A 20,767-nucleotide genomic window follows, 5' to 3' on the forward strand; every position below is an offset into this window, starting at 1 on the left:
GCCTGAAGGAAGAACCAAGAAGTGGGTACACACTTCTTGGTAGGAATGAGACACCTCCTGGTAGAACAGTTTCGTGGCAGTCAACCCAACAAGTCACTCTTTTTATGCTCAGAAGGAAAAGGGATTAAAAAATTAACCTAGAGGGAATGACCACCACCTCCTTTAAAAAACTCAGATGTCCTCATATGAAGAACTATACTTCATCATTATCTTTGTCATTATTATTTATTTATTTATTAAGACTTTATTTTTTAGAGTAGTTTTAGGTTCACAACAAAACTGAGGGGGAGGGCTTCCCTGGTGGCGCAGTGGTTGAGAATCTGCCTGCCAACGCAGGGGACACGGGTCCGAGCCCTGGTCTGGGGAGATCCCACATGCCGCGGAGCAACTAGGCCCGTGAGCCACAACTACTGAGCCTGCACGTCTGGAGCCTGTGCTCCACAACAAGAGAGGCCACGACAGTGAGAGGCCTGCGCACTGCAATGAAGAGCGGCCCCCACTTGCCACAACTAGAGAAAGCCCTCACACAGAAATGAAGACCCAACACAGCCAAAAATAAAAAAAATATTAAAAAAGTAAAATTAAAAAAAAAAACAACTGAAGGGAAGGTACAGACATTTCCCATATACCAACAGCCTCTTACACAGGCATGGCCTCCTCCATTGTCAACATCCCCCATCAGAGTGGTACATGTGTTATAATCAATGAACCTTCACCGACACAACATAATTACCCAAAGTCCACAGTTTACATGATGGTTCACTCTTGGTGTTGTATGTTCTATGGGTTTGGACAAATGTATAATGACATGTATCCATCATTATAGTATCATACAGAGGAGTTTCACTGCCCTACAAGGCCGCTGTGCCCCATCTATTCATCCCTCTCCCAACTGCCAACCCCTGGCAACCACTGATCTTTTTACTGCCTCCATAGTTTTGCCTTTTCCAGAATGTCATACAGTTGGAATTTTACAGTAAGTAGCCTTTTCAGATTGGCTTCTTTCATTTACGAATATGCACTTAATGTTTCTCCAAGTCTTTTTCTGGCTTGGTAGCTCACTTCTTTTCAGTGCTGAATACTCTTCCATTGTCTGGATGTACCACAGTTTATCTTTTTCCCTACTGAAGGCCATCTTGGTTACTTCCAAATTTTGGCAGTTATGAATAAAGCTGCTATAAACAGTTGTGTGCAGGTTCTTGTGTGAACATAAGCTTTCAGCTTCTTTGGGTAAATACCAAGGAGCACGATTGCTGGATCATATCTTAAGAGTATGTTTAGTTTTGTAAGAAACCGCCAAACTATCTTCCAAAGCGCCTGTACCATTTTGCATTTCCATCAGCAACGAATGAGGGTTCTGTTTGCTCCACATCATTGTCAGCATTTGATGTTGTCAGTGTTCTGGATTTTGGCCATTCTAATAGGTGTGTCATCTTTGTTTTAATTTGCATTTCCCTGACGTGAGATGTGGAGCATCTTTTCATATGCTTATTTTCCATCTGTTTTTCTTCTTTGGTGAGGTGTCTGTTAAGGTCTTTGGCCCATTTTCTAATTGGGTTGTTCGTTTTCTTCTTGTTGACTTTTAAGACCTCTTTGTATATTTTGAATAACAGTCCTTTATCAGATATGTCTTTTGCAAACATTTTCTTCCAGTCTGTGGCTTGTCTTCTCATTCTCTTGACATTGTCTTTGGCAGACCAACAGTTTTTACTTTTAATGAAGTTCAGCTTATCAAGTCTTTCTTTTGTGAATTGTGCCTTTGGTGTTATAAAAAGTTATGGGCATACCCATGGTTATTTAGGCTTTCTCCTGTTATATTTTGGAGTTTTATAATTTTGCATTCTACATTTAGATTTATGATCCACTTCAAGTTAATTTTTGTGAAGGGTGTAAGGTTTGTGTCTATCTTCATTCTTTTGAATGTGGATGTCCAGTTGTTCTAGCACCTTTTGTTGAAGAGACTATCTTTGCTCCGTTCTACTGCTCTTGCTACTTTGTCAAAGGTCAGTTGATTATATTTATGGGGATTTATTTCTGGGCTCTCTATTCTGTTCAGTTGATCTATTTGTCTATATTTTTGCCAATACCACTGCCCTGACTACTGTAGCTCACTAGAGTCTTGATATTGGGTAATGTCAGTTCTCCGCCTTTCTTCTATTCCTTCAATATTTTGTTGGCTATTCTGGGTCTTTTGCCTCTCCATATAAATTTTAGAATTAGTTTGTCATTATCTGCAAAATGACAGCTGGAATTGTGATTGGAGTTGCATCGAATCTACAGATCAAATTGGGAAGAACTGACATCTTGGCAACATTGAGTCTTCCCATCCATCATCATGGACCATCTCTCCATTTATTTAGTTATCTGATTTTGTTCATCATCATTGTTTTTTAATGTCATGAACAAGTGCAAGAATGAGTAAGAATCACTGAAGGAATTGCCAGAAAAGAACATTTGATGATCTGAATTTTTAGATTCTCTTGCCATTAATTAATTAAATCCAAAAGTGATGCCAAATTCAACCTGTAGTTTATCCAAACAAACAAATAAAGCTTCCTGTCATTCAACTTACATATCTAATGGAAAATGCTGTTAAAATGACCGGGATAACAAAGAAACTGCTTTCCTTTCTTCCCAATAGACACTGCTCCCATAAAGTGGAGAATAATATCAGAATCTGCTTTAAAAAATTAAATTTCCCAGGTTCTTAGTTTAGTTAATGAGTGCAAAAATACTGTTAAGAAAGAGTAAGGAGCTTTCCATAAAATAAAGTTATTTCTCTGGTCCTTAAATGGGAATGAAATTGCATTCATTTTAAGAAATTAAGAGCTGGGAGGGATTTTAGGAATTACTTAGTCCAATCCCTTGCATTTATTTATGTGAATGGAATGACCAGAAAAGAAATGAATAGGTCAAGATAATACAAGTAATTGTGACTATGGCTCAGATCAGATCAGTTCAGTGCCAAATCCAGCATTTGGAGATTTCTGGATGACTGTATTTTCACCCATTGGAAAAAAATTTCCAGGCATTCTAGAAACTGGATACGTTGGTTGCAGTTAGGAAATGCTATGGAAAAAAATATTCACAAAAATATTTTTTCAAAGAACTGAGTCATTTCTCTCAAAATACCATCATTAAAGGCTAGAACTTGTAGATCAGCAAAGGAGTCTGTCACCAGAAGATATTATTTCTGCAAGTCTGAATTCAGCCATGTATCTGGTTTGTGCTCAGTTTTTGCCAAGATAAGAGCATCCCTCCTCTTTCAGAGAATTTACATCCTGTTCAATGACGTGAAGCCCCACAAGGGGAGGGATTTGTCTACCCTGCTCACTCTTCTCTCTCTAGAGCCTATAATAGTGCCAGCCCAGGGGTAGGCAGCTTGGAAACACTGTTACAAATTTCTGTTGTGTTAATTAATTTATAAAGAAGTATCTTCAAGAAAAGCTTTTAGCCTTTGGCATTTTTCTAAGTTTTCCAAGATCATCAATTTATTTTTTTTCCAAAATAACAGATCATTCTCACTGACCACCTGCTTTGTGCCAAACTCTGTGTACAGCATATCCATCTACTGTCGTAGTTATTCCTCACACCATCCCTAGAAGCAGGCATGGTTACCTTCCCCATTCTTATAGATAAGGAAGCTGAGACGCAGAGAAGCTAAGTTACCTGCCCAAAGTGGTCAGAAAAGACACAGACCTGGAGCTCAAATCCTTAGCCAGCCATTATCTGGCATGACCACAGTAGAAGGTTTTGTTCTAAATCTGCATAAATGGTAATTCAGGTCTTTCTTATTTTCTCTGCCAATTCTGGATTCAATTGTTTGCTCCAAGTGGATCATCTCTAGATGCTCAAAATCTGTTCTGCAGTGCATCTGTAGCAGCTGTGTGGCTAATATTTTACACAATGCTTTGTAAATTTCAGATGAGGCAGGTTTATTGCAAATTGCTATGATACATGGAAATAGGAAGTGTCTTTAAGACCTGTATTGTCCTCAATTTGAGAATCTCATTTAAACTGATGAAGACAAGTAAATTCGAAGTTATGATGGTCACTCAGGGATTTTAAGAATCTGGAAATAGCCCATAATCCTAAGCATTATATGTGTTATTGTTTATAGATGAATTCGTTTATTCCATGAAAATGAGTAAGATTCACTTTATTCCCTTCCTAAATAGAAAGAATATTTTCACCGAATTTTCAAAAATTACATTTCCACTTTCAATGCGTATAAACATAACTCCAAAACAGAAGTACACTTAATTGACATGTTTTGAGAAGATGTGTCTTGAACCAGTAGATTTCTTCTGTAACTGACACAGAATTTAACAACGTACTATATTTTTGTGTGCTCACAATGTACATAGATTACTATAGTCCACTTAGCAATTACTCAGCTCATCTTAAACTGATCTTTCAGACCGCTGAAAATCAAGATTTAATTTAGAAGTGTTTTGGTATTCTTACCTTCCTTTCCCCATTCACTTTTTTCCAAATGCACTTTAATTAATCAGCATCTTCATTTCTACATAGGCTTTTAGTCTGTGGCCTAGTTCATAAGAAATGATTGGTGGCTGCGAACAGAGCTTGTATTCGCTACATAAGGCAATACTAGTTTTGAATATTCATTATTTTGAACACTTTCATAGTTGTGTTAAGGATAATATTTATTCACTCAATGTAGACCTCACATGACTTTATTTGAATATTTTATTTGTGATAACTATAGGAATGAACAGAAGTCAGCAAATGCTAATTGCCCATCTCCTAGTTGCTTATAACTGTGCTAGTACCTCAGAGAGCCTTAATAGAATGATTAAGAAATGATATATGACCAGCAATTCCACTCCTAAGTGGAATATTCCACTCCTAAGTGGAATATTCCCAAGGGATATGAGTGCGTGTATCCATAAAAAGAATTGTTCAAACATAGCTGCTTTATTTGTAATAGTCCCAAACTGGAAACAACCCGAGTGTCCATCAGTCATAGAATGAATAAACAAGTTGTGGTGTATTTATATGATTAAATATCAAATAGAAATGAAAAATAGAAAACCTTTCTAATCCACTCAATAACATGGATTGATCTCAAAAACATTACACTGAGTAAAAGAAACCAGATATAAGAGTGTGATTCTCTTTGTATGGGGTCCAAGAACCAGTGAAGTTTATAACCAATGATAGCAGTCAAAATAGCGTGTCCTCCAGAAGGTAGTGGTTGTCAAGAGAGTAAAGATACAGGAATTTCCCTGGTGGTGCAGTGGTTAAGAATCCACCTGCCAACACAGGGGACACGGGTTCGAGCCCTGGTCTGGGAAGATCCCACATGCCATGGAGCAACTAAGCCTGTGTGCCACAGCTACTGGGCCTGCGCCCTAGAGCCCACGAGCCACAACTACTGAATCTCGCGTGCCTAGAGCCCGTGCTCTGCAACAAGAGAAGCCACCGCAACGAGAAGCCTGCTCACCGCAACTAGAGAAAGCCCGCGTGCAGCAACAAAGACCCAAATGCAGCCAAATAAATAAATAAATAAAAATTTTAAAAAAAGAAAGAAAAGATACTGAGAAACTTTCTGGCTTGCTGGAAATGTTTTCAATCTTGTCTGGGTGGTGACTACACAAGGGTATAAAAATATAAAAATTCATCAAACTGAACACTGAGGGTCTGTCTATTTTACTATTATGTAAATTTCATTTCAATTAAAAAAATCACCACTGAACTTTTTTATAACACAGCATTTTGTTTTAGAGCTTTATGCATGTTGATATGCCTCGGCCTGTTTCATTATTTGAACTATATCTGTTTAAAGCAAAGACGGTTTATGCTCTGGTGGAATTTGGTTTGGCGGATGGGTGTGTTGGGATAACACTAGCTACTGCAACAAAAAAACCTTCACATTTCAGCGGCTTCACACAACAGAAGTCGATGCTTCAAACACTGTCCAGGCCAGTGTGGATGTTCTCGGACTTTTCCATATGGTGATAAAGGGACCCAGGCTCCTTCCAGCTTGTGGCTTACGACTTCCTGCCCAGGAGCCTCAGAATCTTCTACCTCCCATTGGAAAACAGGGGAGCGAATGTAATTAGGGCATTTTCTAGGTTACTACCTGGTGACATGCATGTTTTATTTAGGCCTCTTTTGATTGTCCCAGGGCACAACAGCCCCATAAGTGAGGAGCTAGAGGGACATCTCGTGACTCCCAGGACCAGCTCACATTTTCTGGATCCACCACTTCCTCTCCTGCATACACGAAGCACGAGGGAATGGTTCAGAGCAGCCTTGGCCACTAGAGCCTGGGCCTGAGCTTGAGCAAATTATTTGATCTTCTTGTGTCTTAGTTTCCACATCTGAAAAATGGAGTGCATAACAATACTGCTTCACAGAGCTCCTGGGCAAACTTTCAAAAAGATGTGAGGTATTTCGGACAATATCGGGAACATAGTACAAGTTTAATAAGTGTCAGCTGTACTGTATACTCCTTGCTATAACTAGCCATGCCAGAATGTCTACTTACCCTTCCACATGTCCTAGGCTTCTACCATGACAAAGAGTCCACTTCTTTCCCCCAGCCAGCTTCATGGGCATGGATTTGTGCAGTCACATGGGGCCCCATGCTTGGGGCCTGGCACTTAGCTTAACACTCTGTTTTCACCATCTTGAAATTGCTAGTAATTTTATCTTTGAACTTGCGTTTTGTAAGCGAAGTCTGGAGCAGAGGAAATCCACACAATATACGTGTCCATTGTGTTCTTCCCTGCCCGACTCACATCTGGCATGCTTGATGCCCCTTGAACACAGAATTCTGATGACTCCACGATGTCTGGGAGGTGAGCAAAACTCAAATCAGGGACAGGGTAAGCATGTTACATCAACAACTAAGTGGGACAACCCCAAGAGGCCATGCTTTCCATTCCAACCAGAACGTGCTTTGAATGCAAAAGAAAGACAACAACCAAGGAACCCTATCATGTCCTTTCTTACTTGTTTTCCTTCCCTGTATTAGCTAACCATTTACTCTGAAATGAAGACACAGAAGGAAAGGGCAACCCATAGTTCCTCTTCCTTTCGGTTCTTCCTTATTCATCAGTGAGTCAAAGATAGAGTGTGGGTAGAATGGGTACGTATCAAGAAGCCAAGACGTGGAAGCAACCTAAGTGTCCATCAACAGATGAATGGATACACAAGATGTACATATATACAATGGAATACTACTCAGCCATAAAAAAGAATGAAATAATGCCATTTGCAGCAACATGGATGCAACTAGAGATTATCATACTAAGTGAAGTAAGTCAGAAAGAGAAATACAAATACCATATGATATCACTTATCTGTGGAATCTAAAAAATAATACAAATGAACTTATTTACAGAACAGAAATAGACGCACAGACATAGAAAACAAATTTATGGTTAGCAAAGGGGAAAGGGGGGGGAGGGATAAATTAGGGGTTTGGGATTAGCAGATACACACTACTATATATAAAATCGATAATCGGGTCTTCCCTGGTGGCGCAGTGGTTGAGAATCTGCCTGCCAATGCAGGGCACATGGGTTCGAGCCCTGGTCTGGGAAGATCCCACATGCCGCGGAGCAACTAGGCCCGTGAGCCACAATTACTGAGCCTGTGCGTCTGGAGCCTGTGCTCCGCAACAAGAGAGGCCGCGATAGTGAGAGGCCGGCGCACCGCGATGAAGAGTGGCCCCCGCTTGCCGCAACTAGAGAAAGCCCTCGCACAGAAACGAAGACCCAACACAGCCATAAATAAATAAATAAATAAATAAAGTAAAAAAAAATAAAATAAAATCGATAATCAACAAGGTCCTACTGTATAACACAGGGAACTATATTCGATATCCTGTAATAAACTATAATGGAAAAGAATATGAAAAAGAATATATATATGCATAACTGAGTTACCTTTCTGTACACCTGAAACTAACACAACGTTGTAAATCAACTCTACTTCAATCTTTTAAAAAAGCATTTGAGTCAGTTTTGTGCTGTGTTTCAGCTGTTCTGGTAAGTACGAAACACATCTGCATGTGTGAACCACAATGTACATGTGCACATACTCGCTACAAAGCACAGATTGTGGTGATTTCGCAATGAGTTAAATGCTCTTATATTTTTCCTAAAAACTAGCATTGCACGATCTAAAAATGAACAGCAAAATTGACGCTAATCATTTAAAATGCTAATGCTTATTTTCCTTAACTTAGAATGATATTAAATTGCAAATAAAAAATACCATAACCTTTCCAAAGAGAACACATGGAAGAAAGGAGATAGCGTTATATTTTGTGTCTTTCGTGGCACTTTTTTTTTCTTGCTTTTTGAATAAAGGGCACTGTATTTTCATTTGTCACTGGGTCCTGCTAATAATATAGCCAGCGGCATCTTTCCCTCTCTCCAGCTTCTCCCCAAAGTTCCACCCAGGACCTTCTGCAGAAAATCTGATGCAATCCCCCCATTCTTCCTCACCAGCAACGATCTAGCGATTTACTTTTATGTATTTTCCATTGCATCTTCAATCTTAGAGTTAATATTGAACATGTCATCTCCCCTAATAGCCTGTCTTTCCTCTGAAGGGCAGGGACGAACTGCGCATTCTTATTTGCCTGGCCATGGACCAGAATCACTGGGGCCCTCATGGCCAAAATAAATTCCAGGAATTAACGATGAACAGAGAGAATCAGGAGCTCCAGGGCTGGGTCATTTGGTCGCACAGCTAGCCTGAGAAGTAGTTGAGTGAATGAGAGAATACCAATGGCTCTGGTCCCTAGAATGGCACGTCTTCCGGTTCCGGTTCCAATACTCCCTGGTAAAATCTGGTCCATCCTTAATGGACTTTAAGGGCAACCTTGTTGAGTGAAATCTCCCAAATTTTCTCCTCCCCTCACACCACATCTCTAAATTCCCTGACCTCAAGTTCCTTACCATATATTAATTATCTTCAACACTAACAAAATTTTAATTGAATCGTAGTTCTCTGATTGGACTCCGCTAGCACTGAGGGCACAGCAGAGGGAGACTAGGGTGAAACCACTGAGGCCTTTGCCTTGAGTGCAAAATGTAAGAGAACATCAAAAAACCCAGTAATCGAGAAATGATATTTTAGTGCCATATTTTAAACATCAAAATGAATGCAACCATTATCCATGATGAACAATGTATCAAAATTTTCAATCAAGAGAGGCTTGGACCCTGTGTTTGCACCACCGGTCTCATTGGCTTCAGTGTAATCCCAGCCTTGTTGGATCCTATGTTTTATTTATCTTCTTACCCCAGCAGTTGATGAATACATGAATATATGAATGAATCGCTTCCTTGAACCAAGTCACCAGCTTGAAATTTGTAGACCCTGGTAATGAGGATGGCTATGGTGAAAGGTGAGCATGGGTCATGAAAACACCTTTGGTGTGCCCTCTCAGATGGGAACACGGGACCACGTGCTCTAAAATTTGAATATTATTTTCTGCCTTCAATCAGGTCCCCATAAAAATTCTCCTCCAATGTACCCCTTTGTGTAAAATTAGAAAAATAAATGCCATGTTCTGTGAGTAACCCTTCCTCACCATGATGCAGCCTGAAAGACTGCCCTCAGTGGGCCGATTCAAATGGAATCGTGCTGTTTCAATAACGTTGCCTTAAAATTGTTCTCCCTTATTGTTATATAACATTGCTTCATGAATTGCTTGAATAATGCCACGTTTATTTCACTTTCATTTGCTCTTTATTTCAGAAGTTTCCAGGCCAAATGAGATCAGAAAAACAAAGCCATTTGAACAAAGGGAAGCTACAGGTTTTGTTATTTTTCATTCTCTGTGTAATGTTTCCTACTTAATAAGGAATTTAGCTCCAAGTTATACTCAGGAAGAGAATGCAAACTATTATATATGGGATGGATAAACAAGGTCCTACTGTACAGCAAAGGGAACTATATTCAATATCCTGCGATAAACCATAATGGAAAAGAATATAAAAAAGAGTGTGGATATGCATAAAACTGAGTCACTTTGCTGTACGGCAGAAATTAAACACAACATTGTAAGTCAACTGTAATAAAATTAAAAAAAAAAAAAAAGCCCCAGCGGATTAGGGCCTATCATTCACCTTTGTGAAGGAGGAGTGACATCACGCCGCCCCCCTCCCCTCCTTGCAAAGTTGTTCCAGCGGCTCCATGGCCCCTGCGAAGACCGGCTGTCAACCGTGGTGGCCTGTCAGGGCAGGCTTCTCCGCCAGTGGCCAGCTTTTCACCCACAGTTAGCCACCAGGGGGCCGCCTGTTTGGATCAAATGGTGCAGACTCCACAGCTTTCCTCCAAACCAACCAAAACATCCCGGGCAGCTTTGGAGCAAAGCCCAGGAACTTAGCTGCAAAAGGAGAACAACTTCTCTCCAGCTACAAAACCTGCGAGTCCTAGGCTGCAGCCTTGTTAAAAGAGTGAAGAATACAGCACGGATTTCTTGCCAAGGACCCAGCGGAAATAGCGTCCGTGGAGTCTGAAGGGAGAGGTCCCTCCCTTTCGCCAGGGAGCCTTGGGGTCTGCGACTCCCTCTCTCTCGACCCGCGCGCTGAAACTCTGCACCCAGGAGCAGCAGCAGTTTCTGAATTCTTGACCGTTGTGGTAGTTCACGCTGTCAGTAGGCTTCTCATCCGTTTCCCTGGGACGCTCACAAGAATTGGGAATAAAACACACGTCACCGGCTGGAAATCTAGAAAACTCTCCCAATAAATCATCGTTCAGACAGTTGAGGCTAAAAGAGCCTCTGTCAAAGCGGTTCGTTATACTAATACTTGTGTATATTGAATAATGAAGTCGGAATTATTTTGATATTATCTATAAGAAAATCATTGTGCTCTGCCGTCAAAATAGGTTTATTGTAACCCTAGCCTCGGACCGATGACGTTTTACTCTTCTTGGGTGCTCAGGATTTTCACAAGCATGCTTCTAGCCCAGGACGCGGCAGCCTGCTTGCTTTTCTCCTAGCCTGAACCCTTGGCGTTCAGGGCTGGGGGTGGGGGGGATTTTAGAAGCTCATATTTGACCGGGGCAGGACTTTCCAAGAGTATAAATTATTTTTGTCTTCCGGGTTTTATTTGTCCATGTCCAGGGCAAAGACAAATGAACAGGGCGGCCCTTCTGGAACCTGCGGAGGGTCCCCACCCTGCGCCCGTCTCCCAGGATGTGCCGGGTGGTGTGGAGGGGGTGTTTCCTTCAGGCGCAAGCCGGGTATTTTTTTGCAAACTTTATTCCCGGGGGTAGCGATGATGGGGAACGCCAGACGCCCGGCGGGAGCGAGGCCCCGGGAGGAGCCAGATCGCCGTGTCGGCCCGACACGCGCCACAAGTGGTTCGCAGAAGGAGGGAGGAGCGCGGCGGCCCGGGCCAAGAGGAGCCCGTGCTTCTGGAAGTCACCCCTCCCCGGCCCCGTGTCCCTCGTCCCCCCGTCCCTTCCTCTTTGCCGACGAGAGGAATGACGCCCAAGCCCGAACCGCCGTGCGCACGCAACCTGGTGGGTGGACGCGCGCCACCAACACCGCCGCGACATCGCCACCCGGGGAGGACTCCCAGGGTGGAGGGCACGGCCGGGACGGGGACGAGGGGGAGCCCGCACCTGGGGCGGCAGGTGCGGAGGCGGCGAGCCGGGCGGCGCGTGAGGGGCGCGCTGGGCAGGGGGCGCGGGCCGGGGAGCTGCGGACGCGTCCGAGCGCCGGGCCGGGGCCGGGCGGGGGTGTCTGGGGCCGGCGGGCGGCCGGGGCGGCGGGGGCGACGGCGGCGACGGCGGCGGGGCGCGCGGCCGGGAGGCCATTTCCTCGCGGCGCCCCTGGGGGAGCCCGAATGGCCTGCTCCCGGCCGCCACCGCCGCCGCGCGAGTCGGACCGCCGGGCGGGCCGGATGCGAAACCAGGTCACCGGTTGGCAGACGCGGCGCGGAGGGGCGCCGGGGCCGGAGGAGGGCAGCGGCCGGGAGCCGGCCGGGCGCCGGCCGGGCGCGCGGGCCCGAGAGGCGGGGACTCGGCGGCCGGGCCGCGCTCGCTTCCTGCGCCTATAAAAGTGGAGCGGCCCGGGCTGGCGGCGCGGCCCCGGCTGCGGCCGCCCCTCTGCGCCCGGGGAGTTGACATTCTGCAGGACTCGCGCGACGTCCCGTCGCCGGCGCTCCCCGGGACCCCGCCGCCGGGAGGAGGGGGCGGAGGAGGGTGGAGACTGCGGGGCTTGGCCAAGGAAGGCGCACATCCTCAGGCGGGCGGCCGTGACGCGGCGGGGATTAACTTTGCATGAATAATGTGAGTGCGCCGGGGAAGGAGACCTTCTGCTCCCGGGCTCGGGCAGCGCCCGCAGGCGGCCTTCCCCGGGCAGGGGCGCCCGACCCGGCCGGCTGGAGGACACCGGTAATTTGGCCGGAGGACGGCGCGGAGGCGGGGGTGCGGGGGAGGGGGCGACGGTCCCCGCCGTCCGGGGGGTGGGCGGGAGGGCGACGCCGGGTGTCGCGGGAACCCACGGGGTGCGAGCGGCTACGCCGGGCGCGCGCGCGCGCGCGCGCGCGGGCGTGGGTGGGGTGTCAGCCGCCCTGGTACCCGCCTCCGGGGGTTCGCGCCCCGCCTGGGGGGAGGAGGTGCCCTCTCCGCCCGGGCACCGCTCAGGGAGCCGCGGCGTGGGCAGCGGCGGAGCGGGGCGGCTGGGGCGGCGGTGTTCCTCAAACCCCGAGCCCGGCTGTTGACAGCCTCCTTGTGACATGGAGTTTGGCATCCTCAGCGCCGAGCCGAGTGGAAGTTTCCATGATGAGGAAGTTCTGTGACACGAGGGTTCGGAAAAGGTTGGCAGACACCGGGGCTGGTGGCGGGGCGGGGGTGTGTGTGTGGAGGCGGTTTAAAGGGACTGTGGGTCCCCCATTTCTCCTGCCCCGGAACTCCGGGCTTTGAGAGGGGACCGATCCTGCGGGTGGTGTGCGCTGGTGCCCGTGCCTGGCGACTTGGCTTCTCCCCACCTCCCCGGGGAATGGGGGGCGACGTCGCTCGCCTCCCGGTTCGCGCTTCTTGCTTCGCTTCTCTTGACGCAGCATCTTCCCCTGGGCCCCCTCGAGTCGGTTCCGGTCCCCGAGTTGTGCCAGCTGCACGGTCGTCACCCCACCCCGGGCACCCCTCGGAGAAGGACTCATTGGGGGAGTTTTTACTCCAGGTGGATTTGGTCCTTCTCGGCTGCAGTTGTCATTTGTATTTGCCGGCGACCATTGTAGGCTCATTATTAGTGCTAATTCTTAAGCCTTCTGATTTGTTTTAATGGGGGCGGGGTGAGTGTTTTGTTTACGGAAGGCTCAGTGTATAATTTTTCCCCAAATGGGAAATTTTAAAGGAAGGGTCTAGAAGCATAACAGTTCGTGAAGTGAGTGAAAGAAAGAGACAAGAGTTTACCTGGGCAGAAAAGCGCAGACTAGACATCGGCCCCGCTCAGCACACGTTGAGAATTTGTGAAGATTCAAACACTAAGCCTCATCAGTAAATAAATGAAACAGAGTCTTCCCCTTAGCATGTTATTGGTCTTAGGTGCCAGTGAGAGTCAGTTTTAAAGACCCGTTTTGAAGTTCCAAAAATTAAGCGTTCCTTGGACAGCGTATTAATACCAGAGCAGCTTCTGATAGGGATACGTGTATTGGGTGATGCAGACCTGCTGGACAATAGCTTTACATTATTCGGCCTTCTTTTAGTTTCGTATGCATATTTACATTTCAGTAATATATAGCATGCCCTGCATTGCAAGGTAATACAAATTGCGTTTTAGTCAAAATATTCCATGATTCATTCTGAATATTCACGGTAAGGGATCTGCTCCCTAATTTATTTCTGCTTACCTCTTTTATTATGAAACAAGTCAGGGACTAGGAAACATGAAAGAAAAAGGTGTTTTGATGAAAGTTATTTTGAGCAGTGGACGTTTTCAGGAGTTTTCATGCCAGTTGGCTAAGCATTTTAATTGACTCCAACAGAAATTCAATACTAAGCGACTTATTTGGGCTGGGATATGGGATATGGGAAGGTACTGGTGAACAACCACTTATTATTTGTGCACGTTGAAAAGATACTATCAGAATCTTATCTTTAATGAATTTCAGTTTTATTATGTATTGGAAGTGGTATCGTCTGCTAGTAAATATGACTTGCTTCTCTTTTCCAACAAGTGAAATAAATGATACTGAATTTAGCCCTAGACTTTTTTTTTTTAAATGAAGGAATTCCTGTTGGCATTACAATGCAAAGGCATAATTTTATTGACATTGGAACATTATTTTATAAAGTAACTGACCTTAAAAAGAGGAATAAACATTCCATTTTCCCCCTTTTAGATTCTTTGTAGGAAATCCTACCACAGAGATGAATTAAGGCAACTCCCTTTTCATTTAGCATCTTTGGGGAAAGGAGATTTGTTAAAATTTCCTGAAGAGCAGAGAAAGTTGTGGACCCTTTTCCTTTCCTGGGCTTTTTGCAGTTGTTTGAAGCACAGGGTGTGTGAAGCCACAAATGGGATTGCACATTTCTTGTTTTAGTAAGCGCATCTTTTTGATGGAAATCAGAGTAAAGGTGATTGGTTTCTTCAGCTCCTTTTGGTCATTTTATTGTAAGATGATGTGTTACTTCTTTAAAAAGCCCTCCCCTGACCATTGGAGAAGAAGCAGTCTCCCATTCCTTCTCAAAGCCATGACATTGTTTTTTTCCTTCCTTTATTTATTTACTTTTTTCCTTCCTTGGTCTTATTTTCCATCTGAATTGTTCATTTCAGTTGCTACTTGTTGAGTACCTGTCTAGACTCTAGAGTCCTTGAGAAAAAGAATCTTGACTGTCTCGTTCACTTGTGATTCTCTGGCATCTTGAACAGTGCTTGGCACACAGTAGGTGCTGAATAAATCTTTGTTGAATAAATAAATGGTTGTGCCCAAACACTGTGTTCCAAAAAATACCTGACTAAGCATCTAAGTGGGTACCAATTGGATACGCCAAGATCTGTGCCTGTGTATGTGTGTGTGTGTGTGCCATGTATACATGGTTCGATTTTTATCTGTCTCTCTCTCTTTTTTTTTTTTTTGGATACGAAAGCTAGCCCTGCTCTATGTAGTGACAACGCAGAGAGTTATTTCTGTGAGTTCTTCCTGGGAGCGTTTGCCTTGAGTACATGGAAATCCTCAGCAGCAGTTTGTCTTACATGGTACCTTGATTCCCTGAAGACACTGACCTTCAGCTCCCTGGGTTTCAGCAGAATCTTTATGAGTTCCAGAGGCATTGTCAGTGCAGAGAGTGAAATTCCAGGGAACAGACATCACTGGGTGATAGCGATGCCTTCTCACTCAGCAGGTTCTGGCGGTGCCTTTGGCCTTGGCAGCCCTAAGGGGACCAAGGGCATGTGGTGGTATAGCTGGTCTACAAAAGTAGATGTTGGGGAAGGGGTGAACGAGGCTGTCAGGAGCCAGCACAAGATAGAAATATCCCTTGGTAGTAGATTAGGAAGCAACCTAGTGGTTACCCTATGGGTAAGTTACGTCAGTCAACCTCTCCCCTTTTCCCTTTTCTGCACTTCATGAACAGATTCTGAACCTGATGATTGTGGGAAATATTACACTATCTGAGTTTCCAGGTGACCGAGGTATGACACACAAGGGGTCATCTTCAAATTAGCTATTCATGGAAACTCTTGTGACAACTGAAACTAAAAGGAAATTACAATTGATGGTTCTGGTCATTTGTTTTTGTTTGTAGAGTATTGACTTCCAGAAATGTGTCTCTGTAAATGCATAGTAAAAATCCCGCAAAGTGATGAGACCAGTAAAAATGGTAAAGGAAGAGAGATCAAAATCTTGTAGAGGAGTACAGATAATCAAACTGAAATCGTAAGTGCTTACTGCTTTTCAGTATTTAATTTAGCTCTGAGCTTCTCAGTAGCCAAGTTAACAGAAGAAAACGGGGAGTGGGAGCATTGATGTGGCAGGTATGCACTGAAGCTGTAAGGATAAATCAGATAACATATGTAGAGTGCTTACCATGGTACATGGCAACTAGTATATACTCCTGTGACATGTCATATTGTATAATGGCCAATACTTGAACTTCATTTCTACAGAAAATGAAGTAAAATTCTTTATATGGTCAAGTCTTTTACCAACCCTCGAGGGAAAAAAATGTAGAAGGCGTAATAATGGAAAGTCACCCAGTGGGACTTTACCTTTGGGGGTCTGAGGTCCCATGGCCCCGCAGAGGAGATTCGGGACACTGTCCCCTGTGCAGAAATAGAGCTCAGAAAACCTAGAGGAATGAATGGTTAGCATGTTCTTTAGGCTGACTTCCTCAAGTATCCAGTATCTCTGCCAAGCTTTTAAACTGGAGCAGTCTGGGGGACGGAACAGCCAGGTACTTGAAAATGACCCTATGGCCATAAACCTCTCTCAGCAGGTGGCCTCCATGCTTTGTGCTTTAGTCTGTACAGTTTTCACCCTGCAGGGCAGTGTGTTTGCTTTTGTTTCATTTCTGTCTTCCCCTCTGAACTGTGGTGATGGGCTATGGGTTTCCTCATCCTTGACTTGTAGGACCTAGCAAAGGCTTTGACACATGGGCACAGGGAGAAGCTCGTTGGAAGAATGAATGAGAGGGGGAGAAGGGGAGACGCTTCTCTCTCTATTCTGATAGTGTATCAAGTGTCATCTTCTGAATTAGTTTTGCCCAATGTGAATGTTTGCTGCCTGGATTACATTGTATGTCCATATCACAGCAGAGTAGTTTGCTAGAAGGGCTTGTTCTAGTGTCTGAGCTGGTTGAGCAATAGATGGCAGGTGAACTCCTTGCTTTATTTAAAGTCATTTTCATTACTTGATTTGATCCCTCATTCAGTCTACAAAAATTTGTGTACCTCGTATGTGTCTGGGCCTGTTTTCGCAGCTCAGTGTGTAGCCTAGTGAGCTATGAGACAATATGCATATGTTAATGCAAAGGGATTCTGAAGTGGTCTCCACTGTGATGGAATGGATATGCCTATCGGGGTCCCTCATATGGCCCCCTAGGTGAAATAAAGTTCTTTTACTCTGAGGATGTGATGGTTTTGTGGGTTTTGTCGCCCATGTGTATTAGCGTAAATTGCAGTGCGATTCACCCGGGACTGTCTTGGGATTCACGCGGTGTGGGGTTGAATACGTGTAGGCTGGTGAGTCTTCTGATTAAGGATGTTCACTCTCCACCTTAAGTTCCCAAAGTGTTAGTCAATTACAGCATTTAAGCAAGTGGGGGAGGGGAGACTATCCCGATCACTGAGTCACAGATAACATATTTCTATATCCTCCTCTCGGGACTCTGGCCAACTGACAGTGAGAATCGTGATCTACATTTAATGCTAATGTTGCCTGCCCGTACTGTCCTAATTTCCAGGGACTTTGGATCTTTATGTACTGGCAGTTCTTCCTGTGCAGTACTATTTTTACTGAGTAAGAAACTGAGCTCTGCTGTGAACTTAAGTATCTTTTTCCAAATGGCAAGTCAGGAGAGCCTGGAATTTGGACCCAGGAACCTTGACTCTGTCCCAGGAAGCATACTGTAGCCTTTTCATCATGATAGACACTCTAACATATACACTTACATATACATATACATATGTATACGTGTATACAACACATACAATAATGTGTATATTATGATATGCAATGTGTATATAACAGTATAGTAATACATATAATAACATATGCATACATGTGTGTGCCTGTGCGTGTGCGTGTGTGTGTGTGTGCGTGCTGAGAGTGGATGTGGATGGGGCACATATAACAATTAGGAAAGGACTGATCTGAACTAATTACTCATTCAACTTGCTCGTTCTAAAAAAAGAGATTTTAAGGGTCATGGCTTCTCTTCTGGGATCAAGAACGTAGGGGTTTATTCAAAAAGTCATGAGTGATAAGCTGATGAAAGCAAAAGCTTGGACAAAGGAATGTTAATTGACAGCAGGTATGTCTTCTTCATCTGGGAAGTACACTTGTGTGATTCCTCTGGAGACCCAGGAGTGTTCAGGATGAGGAGAGGGGAGAAGACAGTCCTGGTTTTGGTGGCAGACTGTATGAGTGTGGCATCCAGGGCCCATTGAGTATTCTGACTCTTGTGACTTGTGTTGTTCCATGGTTCTCAAGATGGTTCAGATATACTTTCCCCTCTTTTGTTTCTCTTAAGGCTCTGTTTTCCCAGATTTCAGCCATGGTTGTACAGAACAGGTGCTCAAAAAATCATAATTGATACTAGCAATCATGACATGCCTGGGTTCGGGTCAGCTTTTTCGTGTTGCTCTTCCATATGCAGCAATGTCTCACCACTTGCATGTCCATACACGCAGAGTCTGCCTCTGTGACAAATGCGTGTCATGTTCTCACATACAGTGAAAAAGGCACTGTTCGTCTCTGGCGTCAGCTGTGGTTCCCATGGCAAGAAATGCCACAGTCATGCTGATGTCCTCAGCTACACATGCTGTCATCGCTTTTAGGCCTTCTCCCTACTCCTGAATGTTTCGGCAGATCCTCATCAGATTTAACTTTTTATTTGTTACTCTATGGGAAATCCTGAGTTTAACAACTTAACGCAAGCATTCTCAGAGCCTACTTTTATGCTTGTGTGCATGTGAATCTCCAAGAGGGAGAGCAGGTACCAAAACTTATTGGGTCAGCATATTCTTTGTGTGTGTGTGTGTGTGTGTGTGTGTGTGCGTGTGTGCGTAAAACCACAGACGGCTAAAGTTCAGTGCAGAAGGTTGTGAGGAATAGTTCATAGTACTGCACTTAAAAAAATGAGTACAATTTGTTTTAACTTCTGCTACATTTTATAATGATTGATCACTCAAAGGAGCCAGCCCCACAGCTGAACCTTTGTGCTCTTCTGTAGAAAATCTATCAGTTTGTACTCAACACTGATTAATGCCGCCATTGTTGAAGTGTTTGTGATTATGTAAAAATCAGGCTAAATTGCTGTTACTTTAAAAATATTATAATCATAAAATATATCTTTCCTTGACTTCATTTCTGGTATTTAGATATATTAATTTACGTAAGACAGAGAATGGTTTATTTCTGCCATATATGTTTTTGTTTACTTTTTTGAATTTCACCTAAGCTTCATTGTAATTTCTACCCCAAGCATCTGGAAATCTAGAATAATGTATTTATATCGGAATTGTAGTTACAACAGGGGGAAGCGTAAGGTTGTATATTCTTGTATTATTTGTCTTTTATATAAAAAAAAGAAACCAGGGGAACCTTATACAGGAAACCTTTTTTAAAACAATTTAGTTATGGCCTATGTGGATGATGAACATATCAATTTATCCTGCAGTGTAGTAGTTGTAAGGGACTCGAAGAAATGTAATGCTAGGCATTTGGCGTATTAATTTGATCTCACACTATATATTCGTAAATGTAAGGCATTGCTAAGGTGAAGGCATCCTCTGGAATGTACTCTGCATGCATTCATTTACTGTTAATTAAGAATGTGTGTTCAGGTTTATCTTTATTGAAGTTGTCACAAGAACCAAGGCGTAAAATAAGGAAACTTGTTTCTTTTCTCCTGGAATCTGTCCATCCCTCCACCCATTCAACCATCCATCCCTCCACCCATTCATCCATCCATCCATTCATCCATCCCTCCACCCATCCATCCATCATATATGCATTGGGCATCTATTGGGTACCAGGCTCTATCATAGGTTCCAAGACACCATGGTGAACATTTAAAAATCCTTGCTGTATAGATACTCAGAGTCTCCTGGGTCAATCTACAGGAGTTAATTTAGTGTAGACCAGTGTTTTTCAGCCTCTGAACTATTGACATTTGGGGCCGAATAATTCTTTCCTTTGAGGAGCTGCCCTAATTACTATAGGATGTTTAGCAGTATCACTGACCTCTACCCACTAGATCCCAGTAGCTCCCCCGACACACCAGTTGCAGCAAGGAAAAATGTCTCCAGATATTGCCAGATGTCTCATGGGCAGGAAAATCACCCCCACTGACAACCGCTGGTGTCGAGTTAAGAACCAGAGCTGCAGAGTGGGGATGTGTGGATTCATGTCTTGGCTTCCCCTGGCTTCATTACACCTGCTCGGTTTCCTCATCTGTAACATGTGAAGATTAAATGAAATAGTGTAGCACTTGACCTGCAATTCAGTGTTCCTAAATATTAGCTATTCCTAGTGGTGGTAGAATTAAGGCTTCAACAGTTACAATCAACTACAGTATTGATAAGTTCTGTGATGGAGTAAGTACAGTGTACAGTGGGGACACGTAGTCCGGAGTGGGGAGAGTTCTAGGCAGTAAGAACACCATATACAAGTGCATGAAATGGGATAAAAGTATGAAGCATTTGGGAAATTGCAAGGAGCTTAGTCTGACGTGCACAGGGCAATAAATGAAGCTGTAGGAGCAGGTAGAAGCCACATGATGAAGACTTTCCAGACCAAATAAGGAAGATGGACTTTATCTTGACAGCATGGAGAGACTAAGGAATGGTCAGCACATCAGATTTTTATTTTAGAAGGGCTCTTTGGGATAGGTCCTGAGTGGGACAGAGACTGGAAATGGTGAGCCCAGTTAGAAGTTCTAGAATAATACACTGAGAGAGGATGGCTGCTAGAACAGAGGCAGTTATATGTTGCTGTGAAGTCTTTGGGAACAGATTTCCTTTTCTCCAAGATGTGGCAAATTTTTAACATTTAATTCCAATAAGGCATATTTTTAGCAAGCTGGCTCTACATTTGGGGGAATT

General features: G+C 44.1%; 1 protein-coding gene and 1 long non-coding RNA gene across 14 annotated transcripts in view; one reads left to right on the top strand and one right to left on the bottom strand.

The window, feature by feature from the left end:
* LOC309660329 overlaps nucleotides 1-7,490 on the bottom strand; it is a 277,845-nt gene extending 270,355 nt beyond the window's left edge. Inside the window, exon 1 of the long non-coding RNA XR_014263348.1 lies at nucleotides 501-7,490. This is a non-coding gene — a long non-coding RNA (uncharacterized lncRNA). The remainder of the gene's footprint in view (nucleotides 1-500) is intronic.
* A 417-nt stretch (nucleotides 7,491-7,907) lies between these two features.
* THRB (thyroid hormone receptor beta) overlaps nucleotides 7,908-20,767 on the top strand; it is a 386,050-nt gene continuing 373,190 nt past the window's right edge. For 3 of the 13 annotated variants that reach the window (XM_082460755.1, XM_082460756.1, XM_082460758.1), the window contains exon 1: nucleotides 12,295-12,393. The gene's annotated coding sequence lies outside the window, so the exon portion shown is untranslated. Of the gene's footprint in view, nucleotides 11,518-11,606; nucleotides 11,632-12,271; nucleotides 12,394-12,757; nucleotides 12,819-20,767 lie in introns of those variants that run through there. The other 10 variants (XM_082460761.1, XM_082460768.1, XM_082460767.1 and 7 more) reach the window with 8 other exon arrangements.

This window comes from Balaenoptera physalus (assembly GCF_965194825.1).
Source record: "Balaenoptera physalus genome assembly, chromosome: 4".
In the NCBI taxonomy this organism is placed as follows: domain Eukaryota; kingdom Metazoa; phylum Chordata; class Mammalia; order Artiodactyla; family Balaenopteridae; genus Balaenoptera; species Balaenoptera physalus.